The sequence below is a fragment of the Neovison vison genome, chromosome 4 (genome assembly GCF_020171115.1).
Source record: "Neovison vison isolate M4711 chromosome 4, ASM_NN_V1, whole genome shotgun sequence".
Taxonomy (NCBI): domain Eukaryota; kingdom Metazoa; phylum Chordata; class Mammalia; order Carnivora; family Mustelidae; genus Neogale; species Neogale vison.
In genome coordinates this window covers 36,851,735-36,875,933 of record NC_058094.1, presented here as the reverse complement: position 1 = coordinate 36,875,933, position 24,199 = coordinate 36,851,735, and the positions used below count along the sequence as shown (strand labels likewise).

Here is a 24,199-nt window from a genome sequence, read left to right as displayed (position 1 = left end):
CAGCTCATCAGTATTTAGACAAGTTTCTGAAGAATTGCCCCAAATTGTATGTGTTAGATGCTCCCAGATACGACAAATTTGTGATTACTCTTTTAATGGGGCAGCTCATAACGCCCTACCCACCTCACTTGGGGCTTGTGAGAATTGTATGAAGTAATTTACAGGAAAATTCATGAAGTGTTATTTTAACATTAAATACTTTATTAAAAGTAACAGTTTCTTAAGTTACACATATGATCGGAGAATTATAAATCTTGAGAAACCACGTTAATATTATTTTCTGATAATAAGTAGACATATATTCTGTTCACAAACTAGGAGGAGTAGGTTCCAAAGCTTGGCCATTCATTGCCAAAGTGAAATCAACGAAGCTTGGAAATCTTCTTAAGGTGAGCCTTCTTGGGACTGGACTTCAACTATCTGAATTGTCCCACCTCCAAGGCCTTATTTAAAATTCCTAGGGAGGGGGAGCATCTTTTGTTAAGCCCTTATTTGATTTCTTCTCAAAAATATCAGTCAATGGCTACAACAGACTCAGCACTGGAAGGCTACAAGGTTGGGGGAAGGCATCCTGTGCTCAGTGTATCTGTGCAGGTTGTTTAAGCCTGGATCCATTCTGATTGGTCAGAGCCTGTGTTAGACATACTAGGAAGGCAAGTCATTGTTATTATCATCTCTATTTTAAAATTAGGGAATCAAGAGGTTAACTAACATTCTCAAGTCATATTAGTTAGTGCTAGAGCCAATGCTTGATTTCAGTCTGTCTCCAGGCCCTGTGTCTTAACCCTAATACTATTGACTAGTAGTTGAGTGCAAGGGCTTGTGGAAAAGATATAGCCAGGATATGTGAGGGGAATCAGATGAATAGAGGGTACAAAGGGGATATGACAGAACCCTGTCTGCTCTACGCCTGGAAAAGGCCTGGGCAGAATATTGGTAACTGAAGATATATTCAAGGAACATTCGAACCAGATGGGACCTTGAGAAATAGCCTGATGTCTTCCTTTTATAGATGAAGAAAACCAGTACCAAAGAGAGTATATGAACTGCCTAGGAGCACTGCTTGTTCATTAATCATTTACCTAGTCAAGTATTGTACTAGGTGCTAGGAAAACAAAATTATGAAACAGCTAAAAAACTATAAAAGACATACAGCAAAATGTGTGAGAATCCAGAGACTCTCTGGGGGGAGTCCATGAAGGCTTCCTAGAGGAGCTGGGATTTGGGCTGAGTCTTGAAAGATGAGCAGGATTTTGCCAGAGGAGAATGAGAGGAGGATCATTCCAGCAGGTCCAGCTGCTTGGTGGCTGAATGTGATCTAAACCCCTGTATGTTGATCCAGTCCAGCCCTCGTCTCTCCATACTGCAGGGAAAGAAATCCTCAGTCTTGGGAAGACTCTTGACAGGAATCTGGAGAATATATCAGGAAAATATATATAATTGGTGGTACTTGTGAAAATCCTAAATCAGTTCTACTTTCCAAATGCAAAGATTTCACATCTCTTACTACTGACTCAATTATAACTTGCATCTAAATTGCAAATTGTATCTAAATTACGTATAGAAGATATTTTAATATATCTATTTTTTCCATTTTAAAACCACAGAGATAACTTACTGTATAACTGTGTCAAATTACTTTTATGGGTTTTTTCCTTACTTAAAGATTTCATAGGAAAATTGTTTTTTTTTTTAACCACTCTTTTGAACTTCATATATGATTGGTGATGAAAGTGACCACTACTTTTTAATTCCAATCTCTGTTTGGCAAAGCATTTCTTAACATTTCCTTCTAAAAACGATAAAATATATTGTTTTCTACTAGGATCCTAACCATCTTAAGAAAGTATGACTGGCCAGAGCCTCCAGATTCAGTCTTCTTGGTCTTGACTAGTTGCAAAAATACATGTAAAATTCATGGACTTTGTTATTTTTTAATTAAATGATGCTTTTCTTCCAAGTTGTTGTTTTCTTTACACTAAAATAGTAACTGATTTGGTTAACTGTGCTTTGAGTATATGTGTTAAGCTTAAATAAACCCTGACAGGGGCTTCTGGCAAAGGGGATGCATTGGAAGTCAAGTCCAGCCTGAGCTTTGCAAGCTCAGAAAATGAAGACTTCTCTTGCTTCACACACAGTGGCCAGTTGGGCCAGTAGTCCTTTCGGTTACCCAACACAGGGTTGATCTTCTGTGAGAACGTGGAAAACCTTAGAACACCAATTCCGTTCTAGGTTTCCCTTGTAGAGGAAGGCTTATCACTTAGGGTTGGGTTCTTTTTGTTTGTTTTTGAAGATTTATTTATTCATCAGAGAGAGAGAGAGAGAGAGAGAGAGAGAGCGAGAGCACACAAACAGCAGGCAGAAGAAGCAGCAGGCTCTCCACTGAGCAAGGAGCCCAATGCAGGGACTTGATCCCAGGACCCTGAGATCATGACCTGAGCCAAAGGCAGGTAACTGACTGAGCCACCCAGATGTCCCAAGGGCTGGGTTCTAGTTATACTACTAAATTAGTTTTGAACCCACAGGTGAGCCAGGACTTGGACCCAGACAGTCTGACCCCAGGACCCTTGCTCATAACCATCCAGGTGTGTAGACTCCCACTGTGTACTTCTTCTTCCGGCCTAAACTTACAAGTCAAATCACACTATAGCACTGGTGTCCTGAATTTCCCATGCTTGTTGTCTGCCTCTCCCTTCCCTCGCCCATGAAGTAAAGAACTCTTCTTCCCTGGATGTTTCTAGCAATATGCTAAGGGCTGGGGGAACAAAAGTGCTCACATACTTGCTTGTTGGCAGCACTGAGCCTGTTCCTCCTCTTCTGTTCCCATTCCCACCATCGTTCACTGTCCAGGAAGGTCCTTAAAGGTGCCTCATGATTGCCTCAGACCATGGTGTCTTTCAAAGAGTGTTATAAGAAGCAGCAAATATTTATATAGCATTTACTATGTTCTAGACACTACTCTAAGGGCTTGGCACTTAAAATTCATTTGAGCCCTTTTTTATGTGTCTGTTGGCCATCTGGATGTCTTCTTTGCAGAAACCCATATCACTCGGCATCAGGGAAATACAAATCAAAACCACAATGAGATATCACCTCACACCAGTCAGAATGGCTAAAATCAACAAGTCAGGAAATGACAGATGCTGGCGAGGATGCGGAGAAAGGGGAACCCTCCTACACTGTTGGTGGGAATGCAAGCTGGTGCAACCACTCTGGAAAACAGCATGGAGGTTCCTCAAAATGTTGAAAATAGAACTGCCCTATGACCCAGCAATTGCACTACTGGGAATTTACCCTAAAGATACAAACGTAGTGATCCAAAGGGGCACGTGCACCCGAATGTTTATAGCAGCAATGTCCACAATAGCCAAACTATGGAAAGAACCTAGATGTCCATCAACAGATGAATGGATCAAGAAGATGTGGTATATATACACAGTGGAATACTATGCAGCCATCAAAAGAAACGAAATCTTGCCATTTGCGACAACATGGATGGAACTAGAGCGTATCATGCTTAGCGAAATAAGTCAAGCGGAGAAAGACAACTATCATATGATCTCCCTGATATGAGGAAGTGGTGATGCAACATGGGGGCTTAAGTGGGTAGGAGAAGAATCCATGAAACAAGATGGGATAGGGAGGGAGACAAACCATAAGTGACTCTTAATCTCACGAAACAAACTGTGGGTTGCTGGGGGGAGGGGGTTGGGAGAAGGGGGGTAAGGTTATGGACATTGGGGAGGGTATGTGCTTTTGGGTAAATTGGAAGGGGAGATGAACCATGAGAGACTATGGACTCTGAAAAACAATCTGAGGGGTTTGAAGTGGCGGGGGGGGTGGGAGGTTGGGGTACCAGGTGGTGGGTATTATAGAGGGCACGGCTTGCATGGAGCACTGGGTGTGGTGAAAAAATAATGAATACTGTTTTTCTGAAAATAAATAAATTGGAAAAAAAATTCATTTGAGCCTCTAAACAGTCTGGTGAGGTAGATACTATATTATCCCTCCCTTTTATAGAAGAGAAAATGGAGGCATGGAAAGGCTAAATAACTTGTTCAAGGTTCAGGAGCAGCGAATAATGAAGCTAGTATGATTTCGGTGCCCTTGGTCTTAAACACATAGGTATATGGCTAATACTCCAAGACATGCTCCCAGTGCTTCCAATAGTTGAGGTGAATGAATGGTTCTGCTCTCCTTTCATTAGTGACAAGAAGGACTTGCTCCCAACTGGGGCCACACTCGGTCCTCTCAACCCCAGGCACCATCTGGGCTCAGATTTTCTCAAACACCTTGATGGAAACAACTCCTTGGTTTTCTTGAGTAAATGGAATATTCATGTTTCTGTAAGCACAGGCAATGGTTTACCTGCATTTTCATTTCAGTTTCCTACACAGAAAACCTGGAAGCAAACATAAGTAAAGTCTGCAATGATGCAGCTTCATACGCAAGCATCATTTATGTTCATTTGCTTATTTTCTCCCCAACAAATATTGATTGAACACCTGCTCTATGCTCTGGCAATACGGTGGTAACCAAACAGCCTACATTCCTGCCTTCATAAAGTCATATTCTTCCACAGAGCACTTCAGCTCCTTGGAGTCAGGCCTCAACTATGTCCACATTAGCAGTTGTCCACATTGGAATGATTAAATGTCCCCATGGCCACTTTCATGGGCCTTCAACCTGTGTAGCTTCTCGAGGTCCCATGCTCAGAAGGGATGTTTGTTTGAATGCACTGCTGTCATTATTTTGGATTTCTTATGACTTTATGAACAAGGGTCCTACATTTTTATTTTGCTCTGGGCTCTACAAATTATGTATCTGGTCCTGACTGGTCCTTTAAATCTCCTTGCATATGACACTGAAAACGGTTTGCAGTCTTGAAAGGGGGTTGTTTTTCCATTCGTATGTCTGTAATTTCTGGTTTAAGTTCCCATTGAAAATCAGACTCAAGGTCCCAAGATGATGGCCACAGGGTTCTTTCTTCCTTCCCCATCTTACTCCAGAAATCACTACATTTTGCTGTGTATCAATTGGTTCCTATAATGCTTAATACAAAGATCAATTGAAGACACGAACTTGCATTGATTATTGACTAATAATAAATAAATAAATAAGGCCAAACACAAGGAATAGCTTCTCAAACCATTGGCTTGATCTCTTTGGCATGTGTTACCTTCCCACTTGCAACTCATTTATTCTTTCTTCTTCTCATTTCTTAGATAGCGATGGGGGTGCTGGGCTTTTTATCCCTTGGATACCACATGGGACTGAGGGGATATGACAGAACTGTAAAGAGAAATACGCGTGACCCTGCTTTTAGCCAGACTGTGATATAGGCAACTGGACTCTAGGTTTTTCCATGGCCTTATTAGGTCCTCAGTGTCCACAACCCATTTGTTCTTCCTTTCTTAAAATTTGTTCTGTGGGAAGTGGAAAAGAGATAAAATCAACTAAGCCTTTCATCAAAATGCAAATGACTGGTGAGACTTAACGTGTACTTCCTCTCATGATATTTCACTTTTAATTTCGTACAAACCCCATTTAATAATATTCAAGGACGAAGAGCTGCTAGGAGGATTCTATACCAGTGAGTGGGTACTAGAGGCTGTGTGGGGAGCGATGGGGAGAAGATGAGAGAGGACGAGAGAAGAAATTTTTCCTCTGACTCTTAGGAGTGGCTCTGAAAGACCTTTCTGCCTCAAATAAAATGGAATTGCTCTGGCCTTGTGAGTGTGTGGGCTATACACCAGGTGGAAAATGTAAACTGAAAACAATGTTGTAGACCTCAAAGCCCAAAGAAATTAATAAATGTTTTAAATGGTGATGGAGGCATAAACATCTCTGTGAATTAGCATGGAAGGAGGTTGGTCCTGTCAGGTTCCTAGCGAACACTCCTGTGATGGTCTGTTCTGACTCAGACTTTTCTTGAAGTGGGGGCAAGTCTATCTGTAGGCCTCTTGTTTTCCTTCCCCATGTGTCCTTCTATGCGCCCGCCAGTACATTATGTCTCAGTGTTGTTGTTGGTCTTCTGGGAAGCTATGCCTGTAATTTTTAATAAAAAGCTAGTACAAAGTTGTTGACTATGATGGACCAACAGCCTAAGAATATACATCACAGGGAGACAGGCATGCTCGGTTAATTCAACAGAGTCAGCTCCTGGGAGTGAATGGAGTACCGTGACATCTTTTGCCATGATTTTTTGTTTAAGTTTAGGTGAAGGGCAATTATCATGAGAGACTCTGAAAGAGACGGTCAATGTCACAGGGCTCAATTTTTCCTTTGAGCTTTGGAAAGACCTTCTGGGGGGAACAGAGAAGCAGCTGGAAGGAGAGAAGAGAGCAACAGAGGGTAGAGTATTGGAATGGATTTGGGGGTCCAAATCATCCCCTTCAAGAGAAGTGAAGCAGGATGCACAGGGCCAGATAACATGGCTGTTAGAAGCTTCTCCCCTGTTCAGGCAGGGTGGTGGTGGGGGGTCTGGACTTCCCAGGAAGAATGAGGTGGCATCCTGAGAGTCAAGGGTGGGGGACATAGAGGTGGCTTTACCTCATCTATTGGAAATAGTATTTTGTATCAAAACCTCATGTACTCTTTGGGGGTCTCCTGGTTCTTGTTCCTGAGTGGAGCTACAGGCATATTTCCTTTCACTGGGGCAGAAAGCAGAGGTTTGGTGGCAGAACACCTGGAAGGTGGACGGTCAATGAAGCAGAGATGACCAGCCATTTGTATATGGCAGGAAAAAAAGAAAAGCTTCACTGGGGTTGGCATGTTCATTAGACAGGAATATAGGGGTGTGTGGGGTAGGGTAGGGGGCTGGGCATGGACTTTTGGGGAAGTACAGTGTCCCTATACACTTAGGAGTTAAATAGATCTCATCTTTAAGACCTGGATGTGTGGACCCTCTGAGGCATGGGTCAGTTTGGATTGAGCAGAGATTTACAAAATTGGGAAACCTGTTCCACTAATATCTGGGGGATAATCATATCGCCCCCAGTCTGTTGATCTGAGAAACGCCTATTAGGTAATCTTTTATTATATCTTTTTACTGCCAAATGAGAATGATCAACTCGAAACTTCCTCCTAAGACAATGTATTAAAAATGCAGAAATTTGTTGCCTAGAAACAATTTTCATACATTTAAATGCTCTTGTGTAATTAAACCACAAATCCAAACTTGCCCCCTTGTGTCAAAAAGGAGAGCCCCCTAGTCATGCAAGATGGAAAGAAGACTCTCCATGGTGACTGCGGCTTGGACAAGGTATTTTGAGGGAAGGACTACCAGCATTAGGTGATTAACCACATAAGGGGGGTGAGGGAGAGAAAAAGCAGAAAGAAGAGTCAGTTTGGGGGAGATATAATGAATTTTGTTGCAGACATGACATGGTCAAGCTTTCATTGTGTGGGAAGATCCAGCAAGCCTGTAGGGAGATGGGGACTGAAGCTACAAATGGGGGTCATTTGCTCAGAAAGTGGTCGCTGGAGTCATGATAGTGGATGAGTCCAAGAGTCAGAAGCGAAAAAGCACAATGGAGGTCAGGACGCTTCAGACAGAAGCCATTAGGAGGTAGAAGGAGATAGAAACACAAAGAGTGCTGGGAAGGAAGACTGAGAGGTAAGAGAAAAACCACACTGTTGCTATGTCTCAGGAGTGGAGAAAGAAAAATGATTGAGAGCATCAAGTGACCAGTTGACTGACAAGAAGTTCTTAGACTTGGCAAACTGAACTCCTATATGAACTTCAAGGCTACAGCTTCATTACATTTCTGAGAACGGAAGCCAGATTACAGGGGGTTGAGGCATGACTGATTATGGAGAAAGTCTGTGAGGATTTTCCTTTGTGAAGTTTGATTTGAAATTTCAGTGCCAAAAGGCAAAGATTAAAGGTCTGAGTCATTGACTCAAAACTGGGTTTATTAGGAAGGCACTGGGGTCCTTCCGAAGGCAGTAAGTGAGCTAGAGAAAGGCAGGAGAGGCTTGTCAATAGTTGTTTCCCGCTCCCCCCAAGTCTATGCAGTTTTCCCAGCCTTCTCTTAGATGATTCCTTATTTCTTCCCTCCCAGAAGTCCTGGTAGGCAGGCACCAGCCTTTGCATCCTACACACGAGCACAGTGAACCTCGGTGAAGTTGTGGTTTCTTTTGGGGATGTCCCAGCTGATGTGGCAGCACCCGGATTCGAATCCTGTGTCCTCATTCTCTGTTTCCTGAGATATTTCAGTTAATGAGTCTTTAGGCAAAGGACTTGGATTCTGGGCTTCAGGGTTCCTGTTTTTGGCCAAAGTTGATAATTCTTGGGGATAATTATTCCATGTTTGTTTTGGTGAGGAGGGTGGAGGGGGGGTCAAAAGTCAGCTGGATTAGTGTGGCTCAGATACGTGAGGTAAAGTTCATGTACTTTCTCTTACCGTGGAGCATAGTGAGAAGAGCTGCTCTGGGTTCACTCTTGGGAGGCTAAGTAAAGCTCACAGAGTACCAGTGAGTACCAATAATGCCAGAATCCAGAGTGCTTAAGGGTACAAAGAACAGGCAAGTCCTCATCAAGCAATAGGACAGAGTTACCATATAAATCGATGCAAGCACTATCATAATTGCAAAATTGCCCCAAAGAAATAGTCATTTAAGCGTAGTTTCTGTAATGTTTGGCCCATAGTTTTGGTTCTAAGTGAATGGGCGTTGGTTGAATAAAATTACTGAATGAATGAATGATAGCTAATGAAAATATTCTCCAACGAAATGAGTTCAGTGGAGAGTTCAAGAAGAAAAAGTGTAGAAGGTGTATATGTGTATGTTGAGGGAGATTTTCTCCAGGGACCTGGGCAGCTGGTCACCCAGGGTGGTGGAGTGTAGAACACACATAGGAAGGTGGCTTGGTGAAGATGAAGCCTGAGGGTTTTGGTAAGTGAGCCATGGAAGAGAGGCGATCTGAAAGAGCGGTAACTGGCTAGTTGTTACATTTTCTTCTTTTTCACATCTTTGAGGGAAGCTCATGGGCACACAACTTGTTCAGGGTTAAGACTGTAACTACTGTTGTTTGCAGGTGGAATTTTAATCCCAACACATCTCCAAGACAATTCTCCTGACTCTTCTTTTTATTTTTTTAAGATTTTTACTTCTTTATTTGAGGGACAGAGAGAGAATGCAAGAAAGCACAAGCTGGGGGGAGGGGCAGAAGGAGAGGGTGAAGCAGGCTCTCCACTGAGCAGGGAGCCCAATGCAGAGCTCGATCCCAGGACCCTGGGATCTTGACTTGAGTGGAGAGCAGACACTTAACAACTGAGCCACCCAGGTGCCTTTGCCCAGCTCTTCTGAGTCAGCTTTCACCCCACTTCCCAGTCCTGGTATCCTACAAAAACCTTGGCATTGAGTGAGAGAGATGAGGCTCTGACCTTGTATACAGGAAACTTTCAGAGTAAGTGGAATCATCGTTTTCCAACAAGAAGGTACTTTATGTGTTAATAAGGCACAAAATACTCAGTTTTCAAATGTTAGTCAAACAAAACCCAAGAGCCTAATTTTAAAACAAAAGGGCAAAGAAACTTCAGCTCATTACAAAGCATGGACTGTTGCTCCCTTAACACTTTTGTGTCCTTTTGTTTTGTGGAGAGAAAAATGAATGCTATTGAAATCTTTCCTAAACTCTCACGTATATATTTCAATTTTCCCCACCAGACTAGGTTAATGGAAATAGAAACAAAAGAAAAAGTTACTTTTTTTTTTACATGATACAGGAATTCTAATGTCATTTCCATATCAAAATGGATATTGAAGATATATTTCATCTTGATGTCAAGTTTTTGTTTATTCTACTCAAGGAAATGTTTATGGGATGTGAAATACATGTTCTTCTCTGATTGCACTGTTTTTCTTATTGATAAAATTCTAGAGCATTCAACAGGATAAAAAATGCCTGTTGAACTTGGGTGGGAGGTGGTTTTAATCTATGATGACTTTCTCAATTTTATAACCGCTCATATGTTGTCAAACCAGGATTGGGGTATAGGCTGATTATATTGTTTAGTTCTGCCAAAATATACAGCTATTTAGAGTGAAATATTGTTATTTTTCCACTATAGTTTTTTGCTTAGAATGTCTAATAGTAACTTCGGTTTTCATATAAATGGGCTCCATCTATTTAAGGATGCAGTAGGGCATAGTACAGTGGTTAAGGGAATGAACAGTGAAGGGTTAGAAATAGAGGTTCTGAAGTTAGATGTCCTGAGTTCATATCCCAACTCTGCCATTTACTATTGGGGTTCACTATTGGGGTTCTTGGATGAATCAGTTTATTTGTGCGGGTAAGAGTAGTTGCCTTAGAGGATGATTGTGAGGATCACACAAGTCAATACATATGAAATATTCAGGAAAATTCTGGTCCTTAATATTCAATTATTGTGAACTATTATTGAGGGCTTGGTTTTATTTAATTGTGACAGATCCACCATTTATGATTCTGAACTATTTTCTTTAGTAACATCTTTACTGAGATATAATTCAATACCACATTTCACATAACATAAAATCCACCTTTTTTTCCCCCCTCATTTCATGATATATCTGCAGGAAACTATCATCACTATCTGTCTATTTGGATAGCTTTAAGCCTAAGTGTTGCCTTCAAGGAAGGAGGGGCTAATCTCAGGAGTACTGTGAAGAAGTCTTCCCTGTTAGCTAAGGAAAGGATAATGCTGTGCTAATTTTGATACACCTTGTAAGGATCTTTTCCCTTGAGGGCCACCTGGGTGGCTCAGTTGGTTAAGCATCTGCCTTCAGCTCAGGTCATAATCTTAGAGTCCTGGATAGAGCCCCACATCAGGCTCTCTGCTCAGAGTGGCGTCTGCTTCTCTTTCTCCCTCTGTCCCTCCCCTTGGTCATGTTCTCTCTCTCTTAAATAAATAAAATATGAAAAAAAATTTCTGCCATTTGGTTTTCTGTTGTAGATATTGAATATATGAGTTTTATGGGATTTTTGTGGTAATACTATATATGATGTGTACTGTTGTTGGGAGGATAAAATATAAATTAAGCAATGTGAACAATTTCCTGAATGACTCAAAAATAGCCAGTTTCAAAAGTGTTCACCTAGTTCTTTTCATGAAATTTCTCGCCTCTCTACAGAGAGACTTACCTTTCCATGTCCATGCAAACTGTCCTCTGAGCATTTGAAATATTTAAACTTTAGACATTGCTTTATACATCTGGAGTACCTAATATCATTGATAATCAGTATTTCAAATGCTGACTGTCCTTCTGGTGATTTAGGAGAAAATGTTTTCAAGGTCTTAATTTGTAGAGTAGGCAGAATCATGCCTCCCCAAATATATCCACTTCCTGACCCCTGGGAACCATGGAAAATTAAATGGTACTTTACCAGGCAATGGAGAAGGAGGTTGCAGAGTTAAGGAAATAAGGTTGCTCATCATCAACTTCAAGACAGAAAAATTCTTCTGGATTATCTATGTGGGCCCAAGGTAGTCACAAGTGTTCTTAAAAGTGGGAGGGGGTTAGAGAGAGAAATGTGGCAACAGAAGTGAGTCAGTATTATGGGATGTGAGAAAGGCAGGGCCTACCATTGCTGGCTTTGTAGATGGAGAAAGCAGACCAGAGCCAAGGAATGTGGGCAGCCTCTAGAAACCGGAAAAGGCAGGGAAAGGGATTCTCTTTCTAGAACTTCTATGAGGGAACCCAGCCCAGCCGACACTTTAATTTTAGCCCAGGGAGACCCATTTTGGACTGCTAACTTTCAGGACTGTAAGATAATACATTTGCATTTTTGAAGCCCCTAAGTTTGTGTGAGCCTTTAATATGTTCACCTACTATAACTCTCCAAGAGATAGTATTCAGCATTTCCCAGGTTTTGGCAGCAAATAGAAATCGAATATAATTTCTAAGTGTTCCATACATTCAGACTGGTACTGAATAGTCCAGTTTTTCCTATTCTCCATTCTAGACTTTTAACTATGAAGAAGAGAATTTATTTATTTATTTATTTATTTATTATATCTGGCAAGGTTTATGAATCTACCCTCTGCCCCAGTGCCACAACCGGCAATCCGTTTGATATTTATTTCTTCACCTGTCCGAATCGTGTCAATTAGTAGCCCTTTTCCAGTGTCTGATGCTGTTTTTCATGTTGGCACATCTGTGTAAACTGCACAAGGACACTGAATGTTAAATTTCTTTTTTTTTTAATTTAATTTTTTTTCAGTGTTCCAAGATTCATTGTTTATGCACCACACCCAGTGCTCCATGCAACACGTGCCCTCTACAATACCCACTACCAGGCTCACCTAACCCCCCAACCCCTTCCCCTCCAAAACCCTCAGTTTGTTTCTCAGAGTCCACAGTCTCTTGTGGTTTGTCTCCCCCTCCGATTTCCCCCAACTCACTTCTCCTCTCCACCTCCCAATGTCCTCCATGTTATTCCTTATGCTCCACAAGTAAGTGAAACCATATGATAATTGACTCTCTGCTTGACTTATTTCACTCAGCATAATCTCTTCCAGTCCCGTCCATGTTGATACAAAGTTGGGTATTCATCCTTTCTGATGGAGGCTTAATTCTTCATTGTATATATGGATCATAGCTTCTTTTTAAATTTATTTGACAAATGTCACTTATGCTCCAAGATTTTGGTCTCTTTTGTTAACACAGAGGACATTTTGTGATGTCTTGGTGAAAAAGAAACTTCCTTTGTCCTCTCTCTGGGCAAAACTCCTTCCCTGACTGCCATGATGCAGACTAGGGGATGGACGCTTGGCCTCCTCACGGTATCCGGCCCTGGCACCTTAGTGCAGTGCAGGGGTGGGCAGTGACTCAGGGGTCACCCATGGTACTTATGAACCTGGGGACCAACAACAAGGGTTTCAGTCTCTCTGGTAGTGAAATAGTGAAATTGTAGGTATAGGAGCTGCAAGGTGGAGGGCGGGGGTGTTGTCATTTGAGGGGCTAAGACTGATAAGAGAAGGAGGGAATGTGAGTGAGCAAGAGAGTACAAGGAGAGGAAAATCCCACAGAGTTTGAGTTCTTGGCACCACTTAATACTGAGGTACAACTGAAGCACAGGCCCTCCCCAAATTTATTTATGTGAGCAAAGGAGGTTTTTTGGGTCTTGTTTTGTTTTGCCGAACTTAGTTTGAGTCGGTTGGGTTTCATTCAGCTGGGTTTCAGTCTGTAAGGGAAAGGATTCTGACAGAACACTTGGTGGAAAAGCAAGAGTCCAGGGGGCTCAAGTGTGACTGACCTTCCTTCTAAGGAAGGAAGGTTCTCTATGAGGTTCCCTATGAGCTAAAAAGGCTGTCAAAGGATTGATAAGTCACTGTTGTACATTCCCTAAAATGTCCACAAAGTCCTTTCACAAGTCAGTATTATCCTGGTGTCTTGTGTTTAGTGATTCTCAGAGTGTGTCACAGAACCATACTTACTAAAAATGATTTACGAGGGAAATACAGTAATGAGGGCACCAAAACTGGGAGATGCTGAATGTTATCTCTTGGAGACTCATAATAATATAGAAGAATATATGAAAGGCTCTAAGAAGACTTGCATTAAGTCAAACTTTAGTCAGATAGTTTACAAAAATAATTAATGGAATTTAGGTATATGAACAAAAGCTCAACTTCACTTACAATAAGTAAACACAAATTTAAACAAACTATTTTAACCAATTAGATGGGCAAGTATAAAAAATTATGTGACGACACTGCCTTCGATAGGATCTGAGGAAACAGGAATTTTCCTGCATGGTTGATGGTGGTATAATCTACTGTATCATCTTTGGAAAACAACTGATCATTTTTATGATAAAAATGCACACACAGGGGGGCCTGGCTGGCCCAGTTGGTGGATCATAGGGTTCCTGATCTCGGGGTTGTGGTTTCGAGCCCCACATTGGACATAGAGTTTACTTAAAGAAATAGAATAAAATCATTAAAAAAAATACACACTTTGACCCCTCCATTCTACTTATAGGATAATATTTTATAGATATGCTTCTGCATTTGTGCGTTCTTTTTTTTTTCCTAGTAAAAGAATTGAAGTCACCTGGATGACCACCAATATTGCATAAGTTATATAAATTGGGATTCATCCATATAGTGGAAGCATATGAGGTCATTTAAAAAAATGAGACAGACCTAAACCAGTTTCTCAATGGCAGCCCCGTTGCTGTTTTGGGCTAGATAATCCATCACTGTAGGAGGCTGTCCTGTGCATGTAGATGTTTAGCAGAATCCCTGAACTCTAGTTGCCGATAGCTCCCACAGCAAAATGTCTCCAGATAGCACCCCTGGTTGACCACTACTGATCTTTTTTTTTTTTTTTTAATTTTATTTATTTATTTGACAGAGAAGACAGATCATAAGTAGGCAGAGAGGCAGACAGAGAGAGAGGGATGCAGGCCCCCTGTTGAGCAGAGAGCCCGACGCAGGACTCGATCCCAGGACCCCGGGATCATGACCTGAGCCAAAGGCAGAGGCTTAACCCACTGAGCCACCCAGGCACCCCCGACCACTACTGATCTAAAAGAACTAATAGCTCCCCTAAGTTATATTTAAGTGAACAAAGGAAGGTGGAGAAACAGGTATAATATGCTATTTTTTTTTTTTTTTTTTTTAGATTTTATTTGTTTACTCGACAGAGAGGGAGATCACAAGTAGGCAGAGAGGCAGGCAGAGAGAGAAGGGGAAGCAGGATCCCTGCGGTGCAGAGAGCCCGATGCGATGCGGGGCTTGACTCCAGGACTTGGAGACCATGACCTGAGCCGAAGGCAGAGGCTTTAACCCACTGAGTCACAGGTGCCCCAATATGTTATCATTTGTGTAAACTATTTACCTATAGCTACCAACACCTTGATTTAAATAAGAGATGTAGGGGCACCTGGGTGATGCAGTTGGTTAAACGTCTGACTCTTGGTTGCGATCTCAGGGTCATGCGATCAAGACCTATGTTGGGCTTTGCAATCAGTGCGCAGTCTGCCTGAGTTTCTTTCTCTCCCTCTGCCCCTCTGCCTCTCTCTTTCTCTCTCTCAAATAAATAAATATATATTTTTTAAAAAGAGGCTTATAAATGTATACAATGTCTCTGGAAAGATACACAAGAAACTGTTAACAATCCTTGATTCTGTGAAGAACTGGGGGGCAGTAGGAGAGGTGAGAAGGAATCTTCTGTTGCATTCTTTGCTCTTTTCTACTGTCCAAATATTTATACATGTGTATGCTTTACTTTTTTTTTTTTTTTTTAAGATTTCATTTATGCATCTGACAGAGAGAGTGACAATGAGAGAGGGAACACAAGCAGGGGAAGTGGGAGAGGGAGAGGGAGAAACGGGCTTCCCACCAAGCAGGGAGCCTGACCTGTGGCTCGATTCGGGGCTCTATCCCAGGATGCTGGGGTCATGACTTGAGCTGAAGGCAGATGCTAAGGACTGAGCCACCCAGGCATCCCTATGCTTAGCTTTTTTAAAGAAACCTAGAAATTGGTTTAATGTTAACCCAAAGGCTCCTGAAATATATAATTTCACAATTTCTTTTCCTCTGAATTACATCCAGAAGGTACTTTGGGAAACACTTCCTTGGTTTACTTTCACTGTATTATTTTTGAGAATCTAATAATTTTGTTTGTTTGTTTGTTTGAGTTTAGGAAGTTTAGTTTTAGAAGACTTTGATCTGAGAAGTACAGGGTAGCCCATTTTATGAACTTGACTCAAGCAGAATGACTGTAATCGGGTTCAGTTATGCCAACAGGCTAAAAGTTTATTAGTCTTGCCTGCCATCCAAGAAACTCAGCTGATGCAAATAAAGTTGTTCTTTCCATACAGCATTCACTGTTAGTTGGCCTAACATTTTTTCCTTTCCTCTGTGTCCTATAAACCTGGCTTCCAGGAGTTTTGCACTGATATTCCCACATTTGCTTGTATCCTTGCTAAACTCTTTGCTGCTGGAGATTAATGATGGTACTTTCTTATTAGAATAATCATTTGCTGAGAGTATAGTAAGGGTCTAGTATTGTAAAAGACAGTTTGTGAGCCCTATTTTTATGACAACAACCTTGCAAAGGTAATATTCTTGTTCACATTTTACTGATGAGGAAGCTAAGATTTCCAGTGATTTGCCCAATGTTATTCAACTTTGAAGGAATGGATCTAGGATTCAAACCCATATATGTTACCCTTCAAAAAGCCTGTGTCTTTCTATTCCAGTCTGATTCCTTAGTCTATTCTGCTGTCTCAGGTCTTCTCTTTCCTCAACGATTTTTTTTCTGCTACTTTAAATGCATCTCAAGCGAGATTTTTCCAATTCCTCAAGGATTGTGCTAAAAACAGTCAGAGTTGATAAAAATGCTACTAATGTATGCCATAACAAAGCTGTGTTGTCCAGATTCAAGTCTTATCCCTTATCCTCTGTTACATTTTGAAACAAATTTGCCAGAAAAGCCTGAATAGTTTGAGCCTGTTATTATTTTAATCTCCGTTGATGAGATACACCAGCCCAAACTGATTAAATTAGAATGCAGTTTGGACTTGAGAAACTCTCACGTCTAAAGGAATAAAATGTACAATTTTTCACATATGAGTTCTAAATATTCCAGCTGCCCAAGATACATTTGGGTGTCTGCAGTTATTTGCAAACTGAATTGTCTTTGTTCCCCAGAAGAGGGAGGATTTATTCATCTCGCATTAACTAATCTCGACCACATATTCATTGTTCATGCAAATCTGTGTAACTCTTCAAAGGACTGAGATACAAATGCCTTTTGTTTAGCAACAAAGGAAATCAACTGAGCCCCATGTTAATAGTTTCCTCATCCAGTTGCTTTTAACAAGATACACAGTCCATTAAGCTCTTGTCTAAGGCCCTGGGCGTAAAATGAGAATTTTTCAGCAATTAGTTTGGCAGAATTTCTTGCTTTTGAGATCCCGAAGCAACCCTGTTAAAAATCAGCAATGGCTAATTGGATAGTTTCCGTTGTGTTTCTTTTTACTTTATCAGGGCCTTCTTTTAGTTGTTGTCAGCTATTTTAGTCCTCTTCTTAGGTTGCACAAATTAGTGTTTTCCAAAGTACGTTCAGGAGAAAGCTAGTCCCAAGAGTTGTTCTATAATAAAAGAGTTTCATAATCAACTAAGTTTGGGAAATGCTGCATTCTACATCTTTCTGGGTATGTGCAATGTTCATGCACCAAAGAAAGGCTCTGCAAGGGCCCACAGTAGAGAAATGTGCATAATTCAGTTTTTCTGGAATTTATTTAACCAAAATCTACCCTCTCTTTTGTTCTTTCTCTCCCTGTCTTTTAATTTTTGTTTAAATGTGTGCCATCTCTTTAATTTTTTAAAGAATTTTATTTATTTATTTATTTGTCAGAGAGAGAGAGAGAGAGAGAGAGAAAGAGAGAGAAGGAGGGGGAGCAGCAGGCAGAGAGAGAAGCAGGCTCCCTGCTGAGCAAAGATCCTGATGTGGGGACTTAACCCCAGAACCCTGGGATCACGACCTGAGCCAAAGGCAGACGCTTAACTCACTGAGCCACCCAGGCATCCCTCTTCCCTCTCCCTCTCTTTTTAAGTAACACCTATTGAATCTCACAGAGAAACTGTCAAGAGGACAGTTTACCCCCTATGTAGTGAAACCATTGAGAATTTTGGGAGATGCAAAAGTATGGTGGATATTTTACAGTTTATAAGTCAATATTGACACATCACTATTAATCCAAGTCTAAAGTATATATATATATATATAAATATATATAATTTATTTGTTTACTTACACCCAATATCCTTTTCCTGTTCCAGGATCCCATCCAGGTACCACATAACATTTTTTTAAAGTTTCAGTTCAGTTAGCCAACACATAGTATGCATCATTAGTTTCAGAGGTAGCGTTAAATAATTCATCAGTTGCATACAACACCCGGTTGCTCATCACATCATGTGCCCTCTTTAATGCCCATCCCCCAGCCACCCCATCCCACTTCCCCTCCAGCCATCCTCAGTTTATTTCCTAGAGTTGAGTCTCTCACAGTTTGTCTCCCTCTGATGACTTCCCATTCGGTTTGCCCTCCTTCCCCTCTGATCCTCTGCGCTGTTACATTTAGTCATTGCGTCTTCTTAGGCTCCTCTTGGCTGTGACAGTTTCTCAGACCGGCCTTACTTTTCATGACCTTGACTATTTTGAGATGCACCGTTTGGAATCACTTAATTTTTCTCTTATCCTTTTTGCTATCTAATTTGTGGCAGTGAATCGGGTGGGGGGGGCCCTTTTACAGTTTGGCATAAACTTGTGCACTAACTCCCCCAAGTTGGGAATGTGGAATGCTGGAACTGGGGGAGCCAGGAGCATAAGCAAATGCTTAAAAGCCCCAGAGTGTAGAGAACATAGCAAGTGTTTTCCTATTCTTTTTGCTTATACCACTTTGGTTTTTGCTTTTCTGCTTTCTCTTTCTCTCTCTCTCTCTCTCTCTCTTTTTTTTTATCTTCTTTTGGTACTACTAAATGCCTTGGAGGTGAGGAGATAAGATTTTTCAGCTTTTCCCATTCCTCTGTTGAGTCCGGGTTAGATTAAATCTCCCCCTCTGTGTCAAGTGCACACTCAGAAAAAAACGAAGCCCCATGAGACTTGACTTTGGCAAACACTTGTGCTCTTGTGGTCATCATCTCTGGTCTTTGTGTTAAAGTGGAGAAATGCTTTGCTAGGCTTATTCTGGTATTTTAACAATCCCTATTCCTGTGCTCAGAAATCTTGCCCTGAGCTCCCCAGACATGAGGATAAAACCGGATCTTCTCTGGTATTTACCATCACCAGGGCTTTTCTTTCTATTGATGAAGTAAGGCTTATGCTAATCAAGTGCATGTGTTAGCTTTTTAATTTTTAAAATAATGCCCATGTCTTTTTCTACCCAGCACTTTCCCTGTTAATTACTATAGTCATTCAACATGAAGGTTTCATGACGTGGATGGAACTAGAGGGTATTATGCTAAGCGAAATAAGTCAGTCAGAGAAAGACAATTATCATGTGATCTCTCTGATATGAGGAATTTGAAAGGCAGGGCAGCAGATTGTGGGGGGAAGAGAGGAAAAATGAAACAAGACGGGACTGGGGAGGGAGATAATCCATAAGAGACTTTTTACTTTTTTTTTTTAAGATTTTATTTATTTATTGGACAGAGAGATCACAAGTAGGCAGAGAGGCAGGCAGAGAGAGAGGAGGAAGCAGGCTCCCCTGCTGAGCAGAGAGCCCGATGTGGGGCTCGATCCCAGCACCTTGGGACCATGACCCGAGCAGAAGGCAGAGGCTCAACCCACAAAGCCACCTAGGCGCCCCCATAAGAGACTCTTAATCTCAAGAAACAAACTGAGGTTTGCTGGGGGGGTTGGGTGGGGGAGGGATAGGGTGGCTGGGTGATAGACACGGGGGAGGGTATGTGCTATGGTGAGCGCTGTGAATTGTGTAAGACTGATGATTCACAAACCTGTACCCCTGGGGCAAATAATCATTAAAGTTTAAAAAATATGAAGGTTTCAGTGCTCAAATTGCTATTTCTTTCTTTTCCAGAGATCTAGTGACTTCTAGATAGTTCTGGTCCCTCAGCTTGTTTGCCAGGACAGCCACATTTTGCCAAGAGTTTTGAGGTCATCTCTGTCAACTGGTCAGTTTCTAAGCTGAGTAAATACTAAATTGTGTCAACAATAGTTGCCTGGTTAACAGCTGTCTTCTCTAACTGGTGTCATTAGCTCTCGTTGCCAGCTTGTCAGAACTGTTACTTTTTTGGAGAAGAAGACATGGTATGATTGTGTCATTTGAGGGGAAAATGGGGAAACTTATACATTTCCATTAAATCTTTTCCTGACTTTTAATGGATTTGTTTGGGACAAGTCTATTTACGCTCCTGTGTATCCTTCTCACTCCCTCCTTCCTTCACTTCTCTTGTTCTTTTTTTTTTTTCTTCTCCTCCTCATCTACTTCCACCTTCTCCTCCCTCCCTCCCCTATGCTAAGGTGTGATGAAGTCAAATAATATAAAAGTGTGAAGCGTGGTGAGCACTGGTGGAGTTCTCAGGGAGTATATGCAGTTTGTGCACCCAGTAGAACTTCTGACCTGAGGCTCTGTTTGGGGATGGGCAACCGAGGGAGAAGGGGAAGAGGTTTGCTTGGGTATTTCTGAGTGAGGAATCTTCCGCTGTTATTTGCTTATACCAGGGATTGGCGAACTTTCCTGTAAAGGGCCAGATAGGAAATATTTTAGACTGTGCAGACCCTACAGCCTTTGTTGTGACTACTCAGCTCTGTCTTGTCACAGGAAAGCAGCTGTAGATAATATGTAAATGAGTGAGCAGGACGGTCTTCCTTTTTTTTTTTGGCTGTCCTCCAATAAAACTATTTATGGACCACAAAGTTTGAATTGTACATGAGTTTCATTTGTCACAAAATAGTACCCTTTAAAAAAATTTTTTGTCCCAACCATTTAACAATGTAAAAACCAGTCTTACTTTGTGGGTCATAGAAAAACAAGGAGAGACAAATTTAGCCTGCAGGTTCCAGTTTGCTGAGCCCTGGCCATGCCCAGAGTTCAAGACCTCCCCAATACCTGCCAACCAACCAATGACCAAATAACAGACAGCAACAAGCCATAAGGCAGGCAGGGTGAAAGGAGAGAAGGGAAGGTGTGATGGGGAGGATTGTGTCAGAACATCAGAACGGGAAAGTGCTCCTGGAAGAGGGACAGAGCTTTATCTGCTGCCTCGAGTCTGCTAAAGCTGGAGGGTGTGGTTGGATGGGACCTTATCTCTTGGGCATCTTCACACCCAAACCAGCCAGCCTTTATAAAGGACTCCTCTTTAAGAGACACAGAGCTGATGAACACCTTGCCAGAGTCACATAGCTGGAATGTGACAAAACCGGGATTTGAACTGTGGCCTCGCCGACCCATGGCTTCCTTCCTCCCTCCCGCTCAATGCTGGTGGGAAAGCGCACAGAACACGAGGGCAGTAACGGTCCCCATCACCTCACCCTCCTAGAGCAGCCCCAAAGCAAGCCTAACCATGCCACATAAGAGACGGCATTTAAAAATTGGTCAGTACCTACAGGGACCAGCAAGCCCTCTGAGCTGCTGACTTCTTCTACCTGCCACTTTAAGGAAGGAGGCCAAGAACATGCCAGAAAAGGTTGATACAGACTCCTGGCTCAGTTGTTTACTACTTGTGTGATTTACTTAGTCCCCTGAGCCCAGTTTCCTTACCTGAAAACCAGGGAACAAGAGAGTCCCTGCCTATTAGGCTTCCAAGATGATACATCCAAGCCACTGACATGGTGCTATTCACAAAAGGGATACTTAGTTGCTGCTGGTATCACTGTTCGCTCATTCCGTCTATAAACCTCCAGTGAATGGCCAGCATGTACCAGAAACCATGTGAGTAAGCATGGGAATGGAGAGATGAGTCAGACAGTTCCTGCCTCCAAGGAGCAGACGGTCTAGTAGAGGAACGGGCATAAAAGCAAATGAGCTTGCCAAAGTGCCTCAGAGGAATGTGGGGCCAGTGTGAGAGTACAAAGGAAGGAGCAGATATTTCTAGGCAACTGGGAGAAGGGGCACAGAACAGGCTCCAGGGAGGAGGCAGCCGAGTTTACACCCAGAAGGCTCAAGCCAATCTTGGGCAATTCCTATGGCTGATCCCTCACTGACATAAATCTTGTCTCCCGGAAAAGACTGGAAAAAAACCCACTTTTCCTAAAAGCATTTAAAAGATATCTATTGAAATTATGGAAAGCAAAACAGGAAACCAAATTATAGGCAAAGGAAAACCCTCCTTCCTTCTCAAGTCTCTTGTGTTTGTTGCAGGCAGCAATGGAAGCTTCCTGCCAGGATGTTGACCAGAGAGAGGAACAGCCTGACCGAGAATCATTTGTTCCTCATGAGTTTCTTTAAAAAGAAGCTGATTTCATTTTTCACATTCTCTGTGGCCTTGGGAAACACCTCCTACAAAAATAGAAATATCCAAAAGAGATTTGGGGAGAAAGGATTCCTTCTGGGTCTTAAGTGTCCATATGTGACAGTGGCAGGCTGCCTTCGAGTCTGCACAGAATTTTTATATAAAGCACATTTATAGCGTGAGGGGGCTGGGGCAGGCTGCCTGAGGTTGCGTTCTGGCTCCCCTACTTGATAATTATGTGACCTTGTGGTATTGGGAGAAATAAATGGGATGGTGCATGGAAAGTGATGACCACGCCATCTGGCCCGAGAAATAGTATCACTTTATTATTCATTTTGTCTCCCTTAGAATTAACCTACTGCAGCCTGTGAGGCTGAGCACCGGTCTGTTCCACCTTCCCCGCGTGGCTTTGCACTTCCTGTCACTCTGCCCGTTTTTTGTTGTTGTTCACGCCACCTTCTTCTCCTGTTGTCCTTTTATCATGACCAGCTCTCCCTTTCCTACATCATTGGTCTAACTTCTACTCATCCTTTGCATCTCAGCTCAAGTGTGCCTCCAGCGAGGAAGCCGTCCCTGACCTTCTGGTCTGGGTTAGGTACCCTGGTGAATGCACCCACGAATCCGGGGGCTTTTCCACGGTGACACTGTCACACCTGTAGATAGTTGCTCACAACCAATTTCAAAGTAGAACGAAAGCTACCAGAGAGCAGGGACCATATTTTTCCTCACTCACTGGCTCCGCGACCTGGAGTATAATGGCGTGCGCTTCAGATATCTGCTGAAGGGGGGTGAGGTGGGTAGGCAGGTGGAATTATCATCCCTCTCACAGATGAAGAAACCAAGTACCCAGAGAGTATAAGCGACAGATTCAGGATGGCACAGCCAGCAGTCTCAGGAGCCAGGACTTGAATCTTGGACTTCCTGCATGAAAGAGAGTGGCGCTCCCAGGAAAAAGTCCCCAGATCTAGAAGCCTTCGTTTAGAGTGCCTGGACTCTCATTCGTTTCATCTACAAGTGTCCAGAAGCGTCAAAGACCAGCTACCAAGGCACAGAAGTACTGGGGAGCTGGGCCTTTCTCCAGGTGAAAACCCCTACTTCCCAGTCCCAGGCAGGGTCCTTTCTCAGCCCTTCCATTCTTACTGATGACACAAGTCCACGGACTTTTCCTGCTTACCTCTTCTTCCCAGGCTCCCAGTGACTTCCTTTTGACCCCTCTCTTGGCCTAGATTGATTTTGAGATAGCAAGGAAGCTCTGCATCTCACCTCTGCTTCAGCCTTGCTGTTCCTGAGACAAGCACACAATCTACCTTGGGTTATTAAGGATTTTTTACTGCTCGTTCGAAATTGAGTCACACACACACACACACACACACCACGGGGAGGTAACAAAACTTGAAGAAATCTCAAAAATCTCTAGGAGTAATTTTTCCTGACTTTCACCCTTTCCTGTCAGTTTTCTTTGGAGGGGGCTATCCTGAAGGCTCCCACCCCTCCCCACATACTTTTGTAGTTGATTGGGGGGGGCAGTCACTGTGCCACTCAAGATTAAGTTCATAGAAGAAGGGTTTGTAATGTAACTCACAATCAGAAAGAAGAGATGCATTTTTATAGTATAACAAAGTCCAAAATTTAGTTTAATAGGAAGATATACGATCTAGTGGGTGCTAATGGCCAAAGATTAACCAGAAAGATGATCCCTTTTAGTGATAGCCTCCAGGGGTGGTGGTGGTGGTGGGGGGTGCACCTCATATGGAGATGGCCTGGCTGGAGAAATAGCAACACAGAGTCCCAGGTGGAATTCCCCCACCCCAGAGAGGAGTTACAGACACTTCCTCCAGGCCAAAGATAAGGAGCAAAGCCCACCAGGGGAGGGGGAGGAAATACAACCTTTAACTGATTTGTATTTTCTTGTTTCCTTCCCATCCTCCCTTCCTAGATTTCCTTGGGACGGCTGGTCTACTTGACCCCCGCCCCCACTCTTTATTCTTGATAGTGGACCATCTTTACTTACCAGATTTTCATGCAAGATACCCAGATTACTCCTGTTAGGGTAAAATAATAGGAGGCAACCAGTAAGGGGTTCAACTGCCCCAGATCCAAGTTTCATTTTGGTTCAAAGCAACAAGAGTCCCTCTCTCCCAAATCTCCCCTGTAGTCTATAGGACAAGTCAAACTAAGCCATTTCTGACACAAGATTGTTAGAATAAGGAAAGTGGGAATGATGGACATTCATCTGAATGGCTTTTGCCTGTTTGGCTAGTAGGACCACAAGGTATACTTCC

At 42.4% G+C, this 24,199-nt stretch overlaps 1 long non-coding RNA gene across 1 annotated transcript in view; it reads right to left on the bottom strand.

Annotated features, from left to right (window-relative positions):
• Positions 1-268: 268 nt before the first annotated feature.
• LOC122905540 overlaps positions 269-24,199 on the bottom strand; it is a 47,293-nt gene continuing 23,362 nt past the window's right edge. The window contains exon 3 of the long non-coding RNA XR_006384349.1: positions 269-1,410. This is a non-coding gene — a long non-coding RNA (uncharacterized LOC122905540). The remainder of the gene's footprint in view (positions 1,411-24,199) is intronic.